This window comes from Octopus sinensis, linkage group LG4, assembly GCF_006345805.1.
Source record: "Octopus sinensis linkage group LG4, ASM634580v1, whole genome shotgun sequence".
NCBI lineage: Eukaryota > Metazoa > Mollusca > Cephalopoda > Octopoda > Octopodidae > Octopus > Octopus sinensis.
Genome location: NC_043000.1, coordinates 13,881,957 through 13,900,305, shown reverse-complemented (window position 1 = coordinate 13,900,305; position 18,349 = coordinate 13,881,957). Strand labels below are relative to the sequence as shown.

The window sequence follows — 18,349 nt, the reverse complement described above, 5'->3', positions numbered from 1 at the left end:
AAATTCTTTTTTCCTTAATATATGAGGAAAATAAGTCAAAATTTTTATAAAAAACTATATTAGCTATATTATTAGATTTACAGTTGATAGTCTACCTGGAATTATTGTTTAATAATTACTTGTGAGCCTTTAAAAATAATTGTTGATCTGAAACAAGGAAGTAGGTTAAAGTTCTTTTTTAGTTTGGTTCACACATAATTTTACATGTTCCTAATTCTTCCATGACAGCATGGAATATGGCTATAACACAGTTAAAACAAACCATTATCATTATAATCATTTTTATGCCAAATTTTCCATGCTTGTATGGAAGACAGATTTTCTACAGCCAGATGCCCTTTATGCAACCAAACCTATCTCTTTTCAAGCAAGGCAATATTTCCCCATGGCCAGACATATTTTTGCAGAATATTGGAAATAAATGACACTGCTTGTATAACAGTGACACTCATTTACAACAACCAGGCAATGTCAAAACAGGGTGACACAAACAAGCAAACACACACACAACAGGTTTATTTCAGTCTTTGTCTACCAAATCCATTCATATGGCTTTGGTCAACCTGAGGCTGTAGTAGAAGAAATTTGCCCAAGGTGCCATGTTGTGAGACTGAACACAAGACCATGTGGTTGGGAAGCAAACTTCTTAACCACACAGCCAAATCTGTGCCTATAACCACGCTTGCATCTTTCAGTCACCAGATAAGTTTACTCTGTAAGATTTATCCAACACATAATGAAGCAACAAGAAATGTTACAAAACTTGAATATTAAGAGAATGTATATAATTTAGTCCATGATTTCAATATACAGCTGTTTATGTAGTCTTTGGAAGTATACCTTCAAAAATGAAAAAGAAACACTACAGAATACCTACTGTGAAGTTGGTGAACTCAGAAAGCAACAAACTGGTAAGCACATTTGGAAACAGGGAGTTTCTTTATAAGATGAAGGTTGCTTTAAAAAGAAGAAGAAAAAATATTCAAGTTTTATGACAACTGTCTATAATTATACAAAACAAGCCTGGTTATTGAAAATGCTTACAAAGTTTATATTGAAAACTAATGTAAGGAATCTAATTCCAAATCTGCTCCACTATATTACACTATGGAATTTAATCGAGAAAACAAAAATGGAAATGATATACTAATATGATTTGGTGGTACTCGTTATTGGATCCGAAAAACAATGTGGTACTTTGAGTTTAGAAATAATCATTAATATGGGGTTACCTGTGAGAAAGGTGAGCTTTTCACCATAAACAATAGTACAGCAAAAATATCTATTGTTCTCTGTAGAAATATACGTAATATAGAAGATATATAAGGACCTTGCTATTTCACAAACATCAATTTTTACAAATTGGCATGGGTTTGATGACTAATCTCTAGAAAAGCAACAATTTGTAACTTGTTAGAAATAATTGAGCATCCAGATATCAAAATTCACCATTTCACCCTTACCCTTCCTTTTCTGAAAGTTCCTTCACTTTTCTTCATACATCTGTCCTCCTTCATGTACAAAGTACCTGTACCAGTGCAGTTTTTTCTCTTACACACTACAGCTAATTTCCTCTGATACTCATTAAAAAATGAGCATCAGAGTATCTTTACTCATTTATGTTCTGTAATTCTTACATGTAGATGTTTTATAGTCAGTGAATTATAGATTTCACTTCATATGAGATCTCACTGCTAACTACATCTGCAACATATAAAAGTTCTCTAAAAACCTACCTAAAATCTCACCACACTTTTGAGGATCTATAGTTTATAGTGGGTATACACTTTAGAATTCATATTTACTCCTTTTCTAAAAATCAAGATTGATTGTTTTCCATGTGATAGTAGAGTTCTGTGCTCTCTTCTGCTAACTAAAACTTTTGTTGATGGTAGATGAACATTTTGTTCTTGCAATTCTAAGGCCTGCTTCAGGTTTGGAACTATTCTGCAACACTTCAACTGTCAGCCAGCTTTGTATTTTATTTCTGTATTAGCCTAGAGAATTATTATAAAGAGAAAGGGCTGATGGCCAAACACTGAGGGACACTACCTTGCACATTCAATCCTTTGCCTATTAATTTGATGCCTTGTATATTTACTCCTTTTTATAAAGTTTTCTTTGTTTCTATATTAGTTGACAATCATATTACTATACCAGTCATTTGAGATTACTTCCTGTATCACCTGATAGATTATGTGAGTGACTAATGTGTGGCCTATTCTGCCAGATATTCTCAACATCTACACAACTATTCCTCTTTCATCTGTATAGCTATATACCTCAATAGCTCACTCTTCTGTTGGGTCTATCAGGAACAAATCTCGCTCTCTAACACATTTTTTTTCTCATTCAGAAATCTCTGGTAGTAGCATTTCCATATCTCTTTATTCCTAGCATCACTCAAGGTAAATGCCGATACACTCTCTGCTTATCACCTTGGTTCAGAACATTGGCAAATCACTGCTCAATGTCTTGAAGAAAGGTAGTGAATAATGAACACTATTGGGTAGCTAGAGCTACCTGATATCATTCATTGTTCCTCACCGTTCTTCTATTCTTTCCAGGCATGCCTTCTAATCTTTATGACTACTATACTATTTCCCTCTTCATGACATTCTCTGTCCAGTTCAAACTTTGATCCATCAGCGGATCTGCTGGTGGCTTGCAGCAGTACCCATTGTTTACTATCTTCTCCTCTATCAGGTGTCATCTAGTACTTCCTTGAACTCATACATGACAGAAGTATTTTTCAGATACAACTTCCTTCACTAGTTTGCCTTGTGTCTTTAAGCCATACTAGCTCTTATCTGGAGATCACTAATCACTTGTATATGTCAATTAATTCACACTTGACAGTTATTCGTAACTTATTGTCTATCCTGTTTCCTGGTAAGCATGCAGTTATTAACTTTTTAATTTGTTAATTTGAGGAAGATAAGGAACAGAATAAAAAGTAGGAGTGACAGAGTAAGAGTTACACAATGTTAATAGAGAGTGTTGCAGCTTAACAGACTGGTAAAATACATGGAAAAGTAGAATATTTATAGAAAGTTGCAATTAGAATGAAAATGAATTGAGTAAAATGTAATTCATATAGACTCAGAGATAAGACAAATGTGATGATGGTAAAAGAGTAACTGATATTACAAATTTTTATCACTTAGGTATGCTTTCATTTAATTTGATCTGGGACCACACAGTACACTTCTTTACATATATATTAACTTCCACTTTACTATGCTTGCATCTGTCAGTCAGAATTTGTTAAGACAGTTTTCTATGGCCAGATGCCTAACCTGTTTCCAAGCAAGGTAATATTTCCCTAGGAACTGACATTTTTTTTTTTTTACAGAAAACTGGAAATGAATAACATCATTTGCATGACAATGTTGCTCATTTAAACTCTAAATAAAGAGTACACACACACATATACGTGTGTGTATATCTCTCTCTCTCTCATATACACACACAGTGGGCTTCTCCAAGTTTCCAGCTACAAAATCCACACATAAGGCATTGGTTGGCCAGGAAATATAGTAGAGGACACTTACCCATGGTAACACACAGTGGGACTGAACCCAAGACTACATGGTTGGGAAGCAAGCTTCTTAACCACACAGCCCACACCTGCACCTTGTTAAATCTGAATCTGTTATATGATAAAACATTTCATACACAAGTGTGGCAGAGGTAAAGTCTACTCAGTTGCTAAGTAATATCCCTAGTATTTATTAGAAGTGGTAACCAAGCTTAGAGTTTCAACTTAGTGAAGCAACAAATGTTACGAGCATTTTGCCGAGTAGGCATACTTATTTGATTGAGTTAAGGAAGATAAAACATTTAAGATGATATTCTTGTAGCATCTCTGGACACTGAAATTGCTAAACATGTTTTAGAGATGACTGAACATGACATGGGTGAGTTCATAAAGACTGTATTGATATAGTGTTCCTCATATACACAAGGACATATATAGCTCTAGGACATACTTAATCAAGCAGAGCTATGATCAAAGGCATTATAGCCATGACCAGCCTGTATGAATTTTGAGACATAGTATATCTAAGAGCACATAATTCCATTTGGCCTTCATGTTTTTAGCTAGTAGGCTACAGTGTGAGGGAAATTTGGCTGCTTATTTTTTTCTAGCAGTTTGAGTGACCATGTAAAGCATTGGTTCTCAACCAGGGCCCATATAAGATTTGCAGGGACATACATACACATTTGACTTGACTTGACTTGAGCAGCATTCACCCAGGGTGGGTTGATCTGGCTTCATGCATCCTCAATGCTGCATCTCTCACAAATGCCGACCAGGCCTGGCGATTTGTGGCTACCGAGCACGTGATCTCCAACCATTCCCTATTCCAGCAGCGAATGCACAATAAAATAGTTAACTGGGGACCCACAATAGTATTTTAAGGACCCCACAAAGAAGTTTTGCTTTAGATGTAGTGGTATGTATTGCAAGAACTTGTTAGGTTTCTTTCTCAAACATTTTACATAGCTCAACCTACACAAGAGAATGTGTGAAAAACAAAATAGGAATTTTGAAGGAAGTTTCTATAAAACTAGTTTTTAAGTATTGAATGGCAATAGGGGTCCACCAGAATAAAATAATCAAATGGGTCCATAGAGAGAAAATGGTTGAGAACCCCTGATTAAAGGCTCCTTTATGGGTACGGAGTTTAGATAGATTTTATTATGCATACAAATGGTTGTGATGTGAGTGTGTGTGTATGTGTGCATAGATGCATTAAGCTTGTTTCTGTGTTTCAAGGATAATATGAACTTGAAGGATGTATTATCAGAACTAAGAAGCATCAGAAAAGCAAGCATACAATACTGGATGCAATGAGACTGAAGTGTTAAATTAGGGGATGATAATAAACGATAGCAAATCAAGTACAGTTCTATATTTAAGAGATGCGGAATTATGTACATTATTTACATCTGACGGATATTTGTCCTCATCTTGTTTGTTGTTAACACAATGTTTCGGCTGATATACCCCCCAGCCTTCATCAGGTGATCTGAATAATAATAATAATAACAACAACAACAACAACATTGAAAAATACCTTAGGAATGAGAACCTAGGTTTGAAATTTCACCAAGACACCTGAAGAAGGCTGGAGGGTATATCAGCCAAAACATGTTAACAACAAACAAAATGAGGACAAATATCCGTCAAATGTAAATAATGTAGCAAATCAAGTGCAAAGTGATTCAGATATCAAAATAAAAGTAATTAGAATAGAGCTATATAAAACACCTAGAAGATAGTGGAAAGTTCAGCAGTGAATGAAATGATACAGATATAAGCAATCCAAAACAGATTAATCTAAAGTTATTGTTGAGACAAGAAAGTTCAAACTAGCAATGTGCAGCCCCGGCTGAAGTTTGGACGAATAGAATTAGAACTTTTTTCTATGTATCTTGGAACACAGTGCAAGGTACTATACAGACCTAAAATGAAAATCAGAATGATGTGGTTGCTTACAGACTTATCAAGTCTAAGTTAAATGGAAGAATCCTAAAATTCAGGACTATGGTTATAATATTACAAAATGGGAAAAGTATCAAGAATAAAAGATATAAATGCAATGCTATCAACAGATAGCCATGCATAGCTATGTGGTTAAAAAGCTTGCTTTGCAATCACATAGTTTTGGGTTCAGTCACACTGCACAGCACCATGGGCAAGTATCTTTTACTGTAGCCCTGGGCTGACCAATGCCTTGTGAATGAGTTCAGTAGACAGAAACTGTGTAGAAGCCCATCATACATACACAAATGCATGTGTGTGTATGTTGTGTGTGTATGTATGTGTATGTGTGTATATGTTGTGTTTGTTGTGTGTGTGTGTGTGTGTGATTAACTAGTGTTGGTTTGTTTACATCCCCATAACTTGACAGTTTGGCAAAAGACACCAACAGAGTAAGCACCAGACTTAAAAACAAGTACTGAGATTGAGGTCTTTGAGTAAACCTGTCAAGGCAGTGCTCCAGTATGGCTGCAATATAATGACTGATGTAAATGTAAACAAACATAAAAATTATGCACATGCATATATACATACGCTTAACTAAACACATATCATCATCATTTCAATATCCACTTCTCTACACTTGCATGGGTTGACAGAATTCACTGAAGTGGATTTTCTACAGCTGGATGCTTTTCCTGTCAACAACCCTCACCTGTTTCCAAGCAAAGCAATACCTAACCCCTATTTGGTTGAATATGTTTTCATCATAGACTGGAAACAGGTCTCCTCTTGTATGACAGTGAAACTCATTTACAACTAACAAACAATGTCAAGACAAAGAGGCTCACACACACACAACAGGATTTCTTTCAGTTTCTGCTTACAAAATCCACTCATGATCTTTGGCTGGCTCAAGACTATAATAGAAGATCACCAAGGGTTTGAACCCAAAACCACATAGTTAGTAAGCAAACTTCTCAGCCACACCTGAGCTGAAATATAACTTGAAAATAGAGATACTACATATAATTGTAGAAATATTTACATATTTTACCACACTGATGTAATATGAACAACAAATGCATATTTGATGTTTTAATTTATTTCTGTTTCCCTAATTAAAATTTAACAGCTGATAATATCAGCTGTTAATTTTTTATGTATAAAAAGATAATGAATATATTATATAATGAATACAAATTCAGAGTATCTCTCTGATTTTGTTTAATTTTGAAGGGCAACAGAAGTGTCTTTTGTTTAGCCTGTTTGTCAGTCCTGTTTAAGCAAACCTTAACCCTTTCATTACCAACCTGGCTGAAACCAGCTCTGGCTCTGAGTACAAATGTTTTCATAAGTTTTGAATTAAATTCTTACACCAAACCTTAGTCACAATTTATGTTCCTAACACTAGCTGAATGATAACTAAACTATTTTACTAAATTCTTTATTATATTCAAAGTAACCGAAAGAAACACAGAACATCTCAAAATAAATACAGTAATGAAAGGGTTAAAGTTGTTACTTACTAAATATTGCAATCACCTATTCAAGAAAGTAATGTATAATTTGTGAGAGAATTAGCTGTTGTTTCCAGTAGGTTGAATACCACATAGCAGTCATTACAAATGAACCAGCAGACTACATATATAGGTGAAATCTCAACTTGGGATCTATGTTTAAGCTAGTAATCAAGAACATGGTCAACAATATAGGTAGACAAATCCAAAATATTAGCTTCACCAGTGTAGAGAAGAAGAAGGTTCCTTGATGTGGAATCAATAGAATTTTAAATGTTATCAGAGTAACATGGAAAGAAGACTCCCTTAAGAAAGTTACGATAGCTAATAAGACAATAGTTTATAAACAAATAGTAGACACAAATTAAGGGCCTTACTTAAAACAACAAAATTCACTTCTCCTTATGTCATAAATACTTATTTTACACACCTCTGCATGGAAAACAATCACAAACATTATTTTCTACAGCTAAAATCTCTGTCTCCTCGGGGACCAAAATGTCAGATCCACAGGGTATCACACATGTTCTAGCTATCACCACAAATCTCTGCTACCGAGGCCCAGAAAAACACAACACACAAATGCATATAAAAATAACAGCCTTATCAATACCCTTATTAACCCCAGATGCATACCACTAAAAATAAGTAGAGTGGAACAGCAACTGTTATGCACTAACTAAATCCCCCTTACCTGCTAAGTTGTGGATACACCAGTATCTACAGAAATGGACTGAACAATAGAGATAGTACATGTCCAGCCTGCAAGTGTTGCCTCTATACAATTAACCATTGCATATTAAATAACACAACGAAGTGTTCAGCTAGGAGCAATGATTCTGTAGATCACAGTTATTCTACCTACAACCTATGTGTTTTATAACGACTACAAAACAACTTTATGTACTTCCGTGCAGAAACTAAAACTAGCAACCTTTACAACTAATAGTTTGTCAATAATCATTTCTGCTGATATATCAAGTTCTCCAATGGGTAATTAGCTAATTGTTAATATTTAATAATTTCAAAATGTACATATTTAACAGTTAGAAAAGTATCCAGATACTATATAACAAATGCTCCAGCAAAAACTATCTACTCATAACAGCATGGAAAAATAGATGTAAAACAGTTAAAGAGAAAAAAAAAGTAAAAAGGGAACAACGACCCCTCCTATTTCTCATGTTCTCATAATTTTCATCTGCACAACAAATGTTAGGACTGTATAATTTCAGAGAGTTCTCAAGATTTTGTTTTCTAAAACTATGTCAACCGGGACACATCTTTGTATTTAGGGTCGAGAAATATTTCAGTAACAGTTTGACTGTTGCTGAAGTAGCAGTTGTTTCACTGCATGCCATAAAAAGAATTTAGAAAACAACTTGATGTTGACCAATTTGTATGTGTGTATATAAGATATTGTAATTAAGTATTTAATTCAGCCATAAGACATTCTCTTATGCTTTAATAAGGATAAAAAGACGAAGCTGTATGGTTTAATATTTGAATATTTATAATCAAAACTTATAGTATTTTACACCTAAGACAAGCAACCAAATCAAAGGAAAATATATAGGGACCGTACTTATTGTCTAACTGAATGGTAAAAGCATTAAGATGAGCATTTATCCATAGAGTTCATTAATCAACATTTTATGTAAATATCTAAATCTGAAAACATGCAACAAGCTACCATAGGGAAAATGGCTGTAAAACTTTATAGAAAAATATAATGGAATTTCTTTAAAAACTAATACTTAAATGTTATGTTTTTTTTAATAAAAAAAATTATTTTACTGTATTTTATTTGTGATTTAAATAAATAAAAATAAGACAATTATTCTGTATTATTAATATTTTATAAAATCAACTAATAAGTAGGACATAAGTGTTCAGTTGATTAGTGTTCTGAACTAATCAAGAAACTTTAAAAGTATTCTGTTTGAAATTATTTTCAGAAAAAATTAAGTTTTATACTGACTTTGTTGACAGCTATATATGGCATTAACTAATGAGTTGTCTCAGAATATATAATCAGATATAAAGAAGGATTTATATTTGTTAATTATCACTGGGGGTATGTCAACTTCTAAATAAATAGATACTAGAAGAAAGATCCCTTTCTTAGATTCAGTGGGATGAAACGGATTTATAAAAATCACTTCGTGAACATTAAACAACTTTTTAATCTTTTAGAAATATTTTGTGCATACCAAAATAAACTATTTGTGACTTGTTCATGCAGTAAAGCCATATTTTAATTTTACAGCAAGAGTTGGCTCCCTGGGTTTCATGTAAATACTTAACGTAAAATATATTTGTTCAAAATATGTTAATAGGCGGACACCCTTCCCCACTGTTAGCCACTCTTAGTTTTGAAAACTAAAGATATTTTCAAAAACTTTATTGATTACTGCTTGGAACTTATAAAATTTGAGGATTAAATTGGTAACATTTTGCCAAAATTTCCAGCAGTCATACCTTGACCAGTGCAGTTATTTACTTATGTTAATCACTCCACCCATTAAACATTTAACCCTTTAGTGTTTAAACCGGCCATATCCGGCCCAAATATTCAATATGTTTTATATTCAAACTGGCCATATCTAGCCTTTCATACCTAACCTACAATGCCATTCTAAAAATAAACAATCACATCATTGAAACCTCAAAGCTATAAGATAATGCTTGATGAATTCAAAACAATTTGAATAAAAAATATATTACATTTAACAGTGTAATCTGAATACTAAAGAGTTAATAGAGTGATATCCTCTAAGTACCTAAACTTATATATTTTCCAAGAATTATGAAACGTTGTACTAGAAACATGTTGACACGATACTGTTTTGTTCTGAAATCTAACTTATATTTACAAGATTTCTTAGTAGGTCATGAAGAACTTAACAAAACAGATCAGGAATTAAATTCACAAAAACAATACAAAAATACTGAGATGATATTTTATATAACAGTAGAAACTGATGATAAAGTTCAATAGTGGTATATTGAAGATATAATTCAAATTAAGAGAGATTAAGTTTTAGAAAAAAAACACTTGAATAAGTTGCTTTGGAAAATAAACTATTATATAGTGCCTCTATCACATATGTTATGATTTCTAAGTTGAGTGAAACCATAAAACAACTGATTTACTTTATTATTAAGAGATGTATTTGTGAAAAGTGAGGTATTAGTGGATGGCAGTGAACCATGGAAAATAGAAAAAGCTGAAGAAGAATAAACATACCACTGAGTATGCAATGTAAATTTGGGAAAATGACTAAACTCAGCCAAGTTGAAAAAAGTCCATGGGAACCAAAAGACACATTTCTTTGATAGAAATAGCCCAATGATATATAATAGTCAGCTGCATGACTATTTATCAAGCAAAGATATTCATCAACAGGTGATCATCCCTACTGACATCAAAGGGGTAGAGATAACAGAATTGTGATAATCATCATAACTTTCCTGAGAGAACTAGTCAAGTAAATGAACTATCTGGATGCATTCACAGACTTGATTCATGCTATTATTCCAGGGTACACACCATATAAAAAAAAGGGATTGATGTACGAGGAAGTCATAAAAATTAGTGGTGAAAAGTTTTTTTGAATGAGGGAAAACTTTTATAATGCTAATATATAATGGAAAAGGTTGAAGCTGACAGCAGAAGACATGCTCCGGTAAAAGGAACAGGTGCTAACATTGAAATTATTATGTCAGAATTGACAAAATAATTTGCAAATTTAAACTTTTATAAAGTGCAAGACAAGTATAGGAGAATGTTGATAAATTGATTTTTGTAAAGTCAATGGATAGATCTTACAAAAACTAAGCTTTTAGGATTATTTTTCCCAAAGTAAGGCGTTGCATTACTGGTCAAACATACTTGAGTTCAAGCCTCATTACAGTCGTTGTGTTATGATCTACAGGGAAGGCACATTACTCTGCTAAATTGGCCTTGCTCATAGAAAAATAGGAGCCGCTCTAGCTTAACAAACATCTGGCTCTAAAAACACTCCCTTTAATAAAATACAAATGTCCATACTAATTTTAGACCATCCCACTTAACACTAAGCATAAAAACAAAACAAAAAAAAGGATGTCATGTTTTCAAGAACTAATAAGAAATAGATGGGAACCATTTAAATAGCTGCATATATCTACATGCATCTGATAGTTGCATGTGGCAGCAGTTTAAGATATTACTAATGTTCTGCAGACTATTGTTGCATAATATTAGTGTAACTTCTCTGTATTTGCATTATTTCATTGCTCAGTTTTATTAACAATTGTTGCCATCATCAGTTTTATTTATCTCCTCCTCACAACATCAAGAAGGGCATCTACTTTATAAACATTTTCAATCTACTTAAACACATCGTTTGTGCAGCTTAGAAATGGATAAATCAAGCGAAGCAAAATCATTAACCTCGTGCAAATATAGAAAAACAAATACTAAATGAAAATAAGACGGTGCCTAAACTGTATACTAGAGTAAATTAACCAATCTCAGCTTACAGAAAATTTACTTCGTCTGCTAGTGTATGAGTGTGTAATAGCTCTTTTGTTAAAACTCTAAATAATGAAACAACGATTTTTCGTGATTTTTACAAAAGTACTTATATTTAATGTTGATTATAAAACCCTTGCTTTACTGTCAGAAACTATTACACACACACTCATTCACACAAGTGTGCTTGCTTATGTAGGTATAGAAATAGTCTATGTATGAAAAGTAAATTTTGTTTTAAACCTTATCTACAATAACTTATGCCGAGTGTATAAAACTGATTTGTAACAGCTAGGTTACATTATCAACCAAGTGTAGAAGCCTTTAAATTACTATCTCTCTCACTACCCTATATGATGGTACTTTCTTTTCAAACTTGTTTTTGCATAGGAAATAAAAAACAAGTTAATAGCATTTTTAACAGCACAGAAATAAAATTAGTTCAATGAATCTGCTTTTAAGATATGTTTACTTAGTTTTTAATCAAAAGTTTCTAAATCATATAAGAAATTATTTTTTTAAAGAAAAACTTACTGTATGATTAAGGTATTTTTTTTAACATTCCAATATAATGCTTCCAGATATTGTAGTGACTCTGACGGTAAAAAAAAAAAAAAACTCAATTTTTTTTTTTTTTTAAAGTGTAGAAAAAAAGGTCAGTTTATTTCAAACACATCACAAACAGCTGGTTCTGTTTATTAAACCTTCAACTTAATTCAAATGTACTTTTACTTTTTTTTTTTTTTTTTTGCTAAATATCAAATTACTTTCAGCATATTATTTAGACTTGTGTGAACATTTGTTAAAATGTTGATCACCAAATTCTTTTCATGTAATGTGGAAGCATTCAGATACAAGTAGCATCAGCTAATAACCACCACCAACAGCAATAAGAAAGTAATGATCAGCTGACTGCTGGACAACTGAGAACACTTTTTGCTACCACCAGTAAACAAAGCACAGAATTTTCTTAACAGAGAAAGTTTGTTTTTTAATTCTTTTTTTTTTTTTGTTTTTGGTGTGTGCAGATAAAAACAGTGACATATCCCCCTCCCCCAAAACAACTAAAACTTCACATGAAAATATAGCACTAATAAATGATTAGCATATTTTTAACCAGTGAGTATATTAATTAGCAAGCAAAAAGTTGAATTTGCAAAGTTTAGAAAATATCCGGTCAAATAGCATTGTAACAAAAACATTTCTGGTTCATACACTCCCACATGTCATGTTTAGAGGTAAATTAAACAACACTCCTAAAATACTTAGATTAGAGAAGGTTCTTTTCATTAAAACGATATAAATAAATTTTTAAAATCTAGTTAAATAAATATTTGAAAATGTTATTATTAATGTAACTGTAGTGAGTGGATCTAAAAGTATTTTTTTACTCAAAGAAAATAGTTCTGGTTAAATTACATTATAACCACAAGTATACCAGAAAATTATTAAGCACTAAACAGGTAAACAAAATATTTATGAAAAGTAAAACGAAGCAAAAATAATTTGGATTCTCTTTTCCTTTGATGTTGAATGAAAGTAATTGGGTGTACGAAAGAGAGAAGAGAGGGGAGGAAAGAGAGAGACCCCCAAATTAGTAATTGTTATGTAACAGCATCAGATAATTACAGGAAGTAAGTAGAGCAGACACGTGTGCATGTGTGTTACAGTTTCTTCATCTCTAATTCTTCATCTATACCCACACCTTAAACACTAACACTGGCCCTACTCCGTTCATTCTTTTCCTTTTTATATATATAAACAGTTCATTGGAAACACGTAGATGTTATTCTCATAAAGTAAAATATATAGGCTGAAAAAAAACAACTTATCTTTTACACATTACAACAACCTAGTTGCGAGTTATGAGAAAACGAGCTTTTATTGTATGTAAGGTTGGTTTCCAGAGTGGAACTATATATTTAAAGTAGACTACAAATAACTATTTTAGTGGAATGTCAGTATGAGACATGACATGTTTAAAAAAAAAAGAGAAAAAACAGAAACAAACGAAAAAGAATTCAGACAAAAAAAGTATCGGGGACTAAGAGACCAAGCGAAATTTAAACAATCTATTGATATGCTAGGAATAGAGTAGGTAGTGAGAGGAGGAAGGAAAAAAAAGTAGATAACAACACTAACAAGAGAGTTTACTGAGTAACATTCAGTGACAAAATCAGTCAGAAAGTTTATATACATACATATATATATATGTGTATATATATAGAGAGAGAGAGAGATACATACAAACAAACACACACGCACGCGCTTATACACACATACGACCCATTATCAATTCCTTTTTTTAAAAAATCAATAAAAAAAACACAAGAAACTATAACATCAAGAAAGAAAGTTAATAATTTGTTGCTAAGTGTTTACTTACCGCTCAACTAATAGAAACAGAACATGAATACAGAGTTGAGATTTACTGAAAAAGATGATTGATAATGTAAATATTCGAGATTTTTTTTTTCTTTAGTGTGTTGATCAGGACTACTTTATTGCCTTGCTTTGCAATGAAAGGTTTGCAGCTGGGCAGAAGGCAAGTGAATAAGCATTGTTAAGTTGCTCAGTCAGGTTAATATGCTTCCTCCGTGAGCAGGACAGAAACTGTGATGATGCAGCAGAGACTCTAACTGCTGCTACTGCTGTGTGTATAGACTTGTTGTTGACAGTAGTATTGCTGCACACATAAAGCAATTTCTTTTTAACCATGCAAGCAGCAACAGCTACTGTTGCTGCTGCTGCATGGTTAATTATGCGGTTATCTGTACTCTTACTGGGTGGCTTGCATTCATTTAGGCAACCAACCATCCAGCCCATCCCCCAGCTAGCTATCCTGCTTGCCTGCCTGCCCACTCCACCACTGCTACTGACAGGTCAGGTGCACTTTAACAATTCCTGCAAAAGTAGGCCATTGGCTTGTTAATGCAGTTAAAAGCAAGGAGTGTGTTCAGCGAGATCAACAGTTAAAAATGAGTGAGCAGTATGATTGCATAGCTAATTCTGTGCAGTGCAAACTGATTCTAGGCCAACAAGGTGAATGAGGGAGTGTACAGTCTTTCCAAAATCAAGTGCTAATATGTGTGGAGGACATTTTTTTAATTTTTTTTTTTTAATTTGTCATGTTTGCTGGTCAATGTGTAAAAACAAACTATGAACATACAACTGTTGATACATTGCAGTTTAATGAACAGCTGTTTGACTAAATGTTGTGTCACTTTCTAGATCCTACTAAACACATTGTAAACACACTGATCATAAGATTAAATTAGTCTGTGTGAAGGTATGACTATTCATTACAATAGATAGTACAGAACTATATTTTAATGACTAATTATTTATGTTAGTTAAGGTATTTCACACCGAATTAAAAAAAAAAAAAGGAAAACCACCTAAAAATCACACACAACACGTACATCCATATATATATACACGCGCGCATGTACATATAACATACATACACGGGTACACGGTGAGAAAGATAATACTCATTAAATACAAGAAATGAAATTGTTTACATTTATTTTCGCCTTGCATTTATGTAGTTGAATACATAATTTATACGCACACACATTGCATTTAAAGTATAAATTTGTTGGCTTTTATTTACTTAACTGTGAAAACTAATGAAAAAGTAAAATTTCCACCACCCGAATAAGAACAGTAATAATTATTTCTTTCAGTCACGTACAATTGTAGGAATAAAGTTAATTAAACCAACTTCACAGTATTAAGGTATTTATTATATATATAGCCTGCAGAGATAAAAGTAAAGTCAAACCTAATAAAAGTTACACTGAAAACAGGGAGTTTATACCTAGCGTGTATAAAAGGATGCAGTTGGTATTATTCTGTCTTCCTCGGCCAACAATTATTATTATAGCGATGACTTCTCGCGGTGCACATGTACCTACGTTTGTAGCGGCGTCACAGGTGATTGATTCAGTCGACTCCCTCTTTAGTACTTTATTTTATCGGCAACCCTGGTGGGATAAAAGGCCAAAGCGGACCTGATGGAATCTGAACACAGAATGTGTAGGGATTAAAATAAAAACATTGCTACGCTGACACTATCATTTCTGCTACTTCACTCGCTGCAGTATTATTATTATTATTATTATTTTCCTTCGAGGTCGACCTTTGCCTTTTATCCTTTCGGGGTCGATAAATTAAGTACCAGTGAAACAATGAGGTCGATGTAACTGGCTAGTCCACCCCCACCCCCGGATTTCAGGCCTTGTGCCTTTCGTAGAAAGGATTATTATTATTATTATTATTACTGTGAGTTGCGAGAATCGGTAGCGCATCGGACAAAATGTTTAGCGGCATTTCTCCTGAGCCTTTACGTTCTGTGTTCAAATTCCGCCGAGGTCGTCTTCACCTTTCATCCTTTCGGGGTCGATAAAATAAGTACCAGTAGGGCAATGAGGTCGATGTAATCGACTGCCCCACCTCCCACACAATTTCAATGCCTTTCAGTATTTGATCGTGATTCTTATACGCTCAGGGTTCAAATCCAGCCGATGTCAACGTTGCCATTCATCTCTTTGGGGGTCGATAAAATAAAGCACCAGAAAAAAACTAGGGTTGGTGGTCTCGATTTATACCACCCCTCAAAATTGCAGGCCTTGTACGTAAATCAGAAACAATTATTAAAAAAAAAAAAATTTAATACAGGCACAAGGATATATATTTTGAAGGAGAAGCATTATTGATTAAACGACCCCAGTAAGAATGAAACTAAACAATCGGGATTCGAACTCCAAACGTAAAGTAACAAATATAGCGACGCATTTGTCCAACACTTTACTAATTCACCTATCAACTGCCTTAAGAATAACAATAATACTTTTAGAATGTTTTTAAAAAATTGTATACTATCAGTATTTTCAAAGTGAAAAAGTAAAGGAAAGAAACAAGATAAATAGTAACAACAATAATAGTGAAAAAAAAGAAAGAAAAAAATTAGGTAGCTTCATACAATATTTTTTTACTATGAAGAAAGTAATAATGTAAAAAAAAAAAATATTATGTAATACGTATTTTTAAATATTTCAACAGTACCTGACAGTTCACTCCCTTTAATTTTAAGGCCTTTCTTAGGAGCAGAATATCTGAGGACAACTTTTATTGATGCAGTAAAATACAACTCTTATAATTTTCACTTAAAAATAGATCAGATTTCAAGCTGCATGTAGCTGCAGAATCCTGCTTCCTTTTCCATGTGCTTGTAAAACATATGCATCAGTATAGTAAGAGCATAATCCACTCTCTCACTAACAAACTAACCTTCCTCTCTTTTTATAAACATAAATACAATCGCTAATCCAAAACCCTTATAGAGAAAATAGTACTCAAACAAGTCGTCTTTAGTAGATCTTTTAAAAAAAAAAAAGGAGAGAGAAATGCTTATATTGCAAGGCTAACAGAAACTATTGTTGTTGCAGTAAGCAGGAGAGAGGGTGAGAGAAGGAAGGAAAATAAACACTACATTAGTGAGTGAGTGGTCATGTGTTGGTGAGTAAAGGTTTGTCTACCATCTACCAGTTGTGTGGCCTTTCTCTTGACATGCTTTTGAGTGGCAGCAGCACTGAACCAATTAAGTGAGCAATACAAAGATGCACTTGTACATCATAAGGTCAGCAGCTGTTTAAAGCTGAAATAATTTATAGCCCCCAAACAGGGAGCTTAGCCTTTGAGATGCAGTCTTGACTAGCTCTTCGCTATACTATAGCTATGTTGTTGTTGTTGTTATGAAAGGTGACCAGAGGTCAAGAGCTTGTAGAGAGTTTATAAGCTTTAGCTGTATATTCTTGTTCGTGAGTAGGGAAAGTATGATGTATATGCATTTTCTTGGTATGTGTAGTGATCGTGCCCTTACAGTTTTGAAATGTTCATTTACAGGGGCATTATTTGGTGAATGTGTATGAAGCTCATAAGAAAAATACTAAGAAATGAGAGGGAGTTGATAGGAGGGTGTGATGTTAGCAATAACTGAACTCCGAGGTAGGTTCATCTAACCTGATGGAATTGGACAGTGGAGAAAGCCCTCTTGATACATGATTTGATAAGAAACTTCCAATATAAGAGATTAGATCTTGTTTTATTTACCTCCAGGTGAACCCTGATCAAGCAGACCTATCAGTAAAGGAATACAAGCTGTAATCATCCTAATTCTACATTATCTAGTCTGTCCTTTACTTATTTAAGATAGTAGAATGTGGGTTGACCAGCAGGTCAAGTGACCATGTTGAGGATTCCTAGTCAGTTTAATGAAGGGTAAATGGAGCCAAAAAATAAACAATTTATGCAAGAGATTCTTGTACAGGTATAGTCAAAAGCCTTGTTGTCATGAGCAACAAAGCTTTCTCTATGACCACTGGTTTGTAACTTAAGAAAAAATAATTGCTCTAGCTCTAAAAAAAAATACTGGCTGTTAATAGATAGATTGAAAAAATAAAAATAAATGCACTCTTTTAAAGTCTAGGGCTCATGGGCCCGGTTTCCTGGTTTCTATGGCGTATGTGTTCCCCAGCTGGATGGGACGCCAGTCCATCACAACATTACTCTCTTTCGTCAGCTGAGTGGACTGGAGCAACGTGAAATGAAGTGTTTTGCTCAAGAACACAACGCGTTGCCCTGTCCTGTAATTGAAACCACAATCTTACGACCATGATGCTGACACCCTAACCACTAAGCCATGCTCCTCCACGGGAGATAGATTAAGTTACTCAAAATGATAAAGAAGGCGGTCATTGGTGATGTCTTTATTCTTTTTGAGATAGGAAGGCAAGAGGTTTTAGCAGGCAACCA

The 18,349-nt window shown here is 33.6% G+C and overlaps 1 protein-coding gene across 9 annotated transcripts in view; it reads right to left on the bottom strand.

Moving 5' to 3' along the window:
• Positions 1 to 15,565, bottom strand: part of LOC115210212 (zinc finger protein 236-like) — a 142,591-nt gene extending 127,026 nt beyond the window's left edge. For 2 of the 9 annotated variants that reach the window (XR_004998627.1, XR_004998629.1), the window contains exons 1-2: positions 13,917 to 14,672; positions 878 to 957 (exon numbers count right to left, since the gene is read on the bottom strand). The gene's annotated coding sequence lies outside the window, so the exon portion shown is untranslated. Of the gene's footprint in view, positions 1 to 877; positions 958 to 12,064; positions 12,126 to 13,916; positions 14,870 to 15,353 lie in introns of those variants that run through there. The other 7 variants (XR_004998628.1, XM_036501782.1, XR_004998630.1 and 4 more) reach the window with 7 other exon arrangements.
• Positions 15,566 to 18,349: the final 2,784 nt, after the last annotated feature.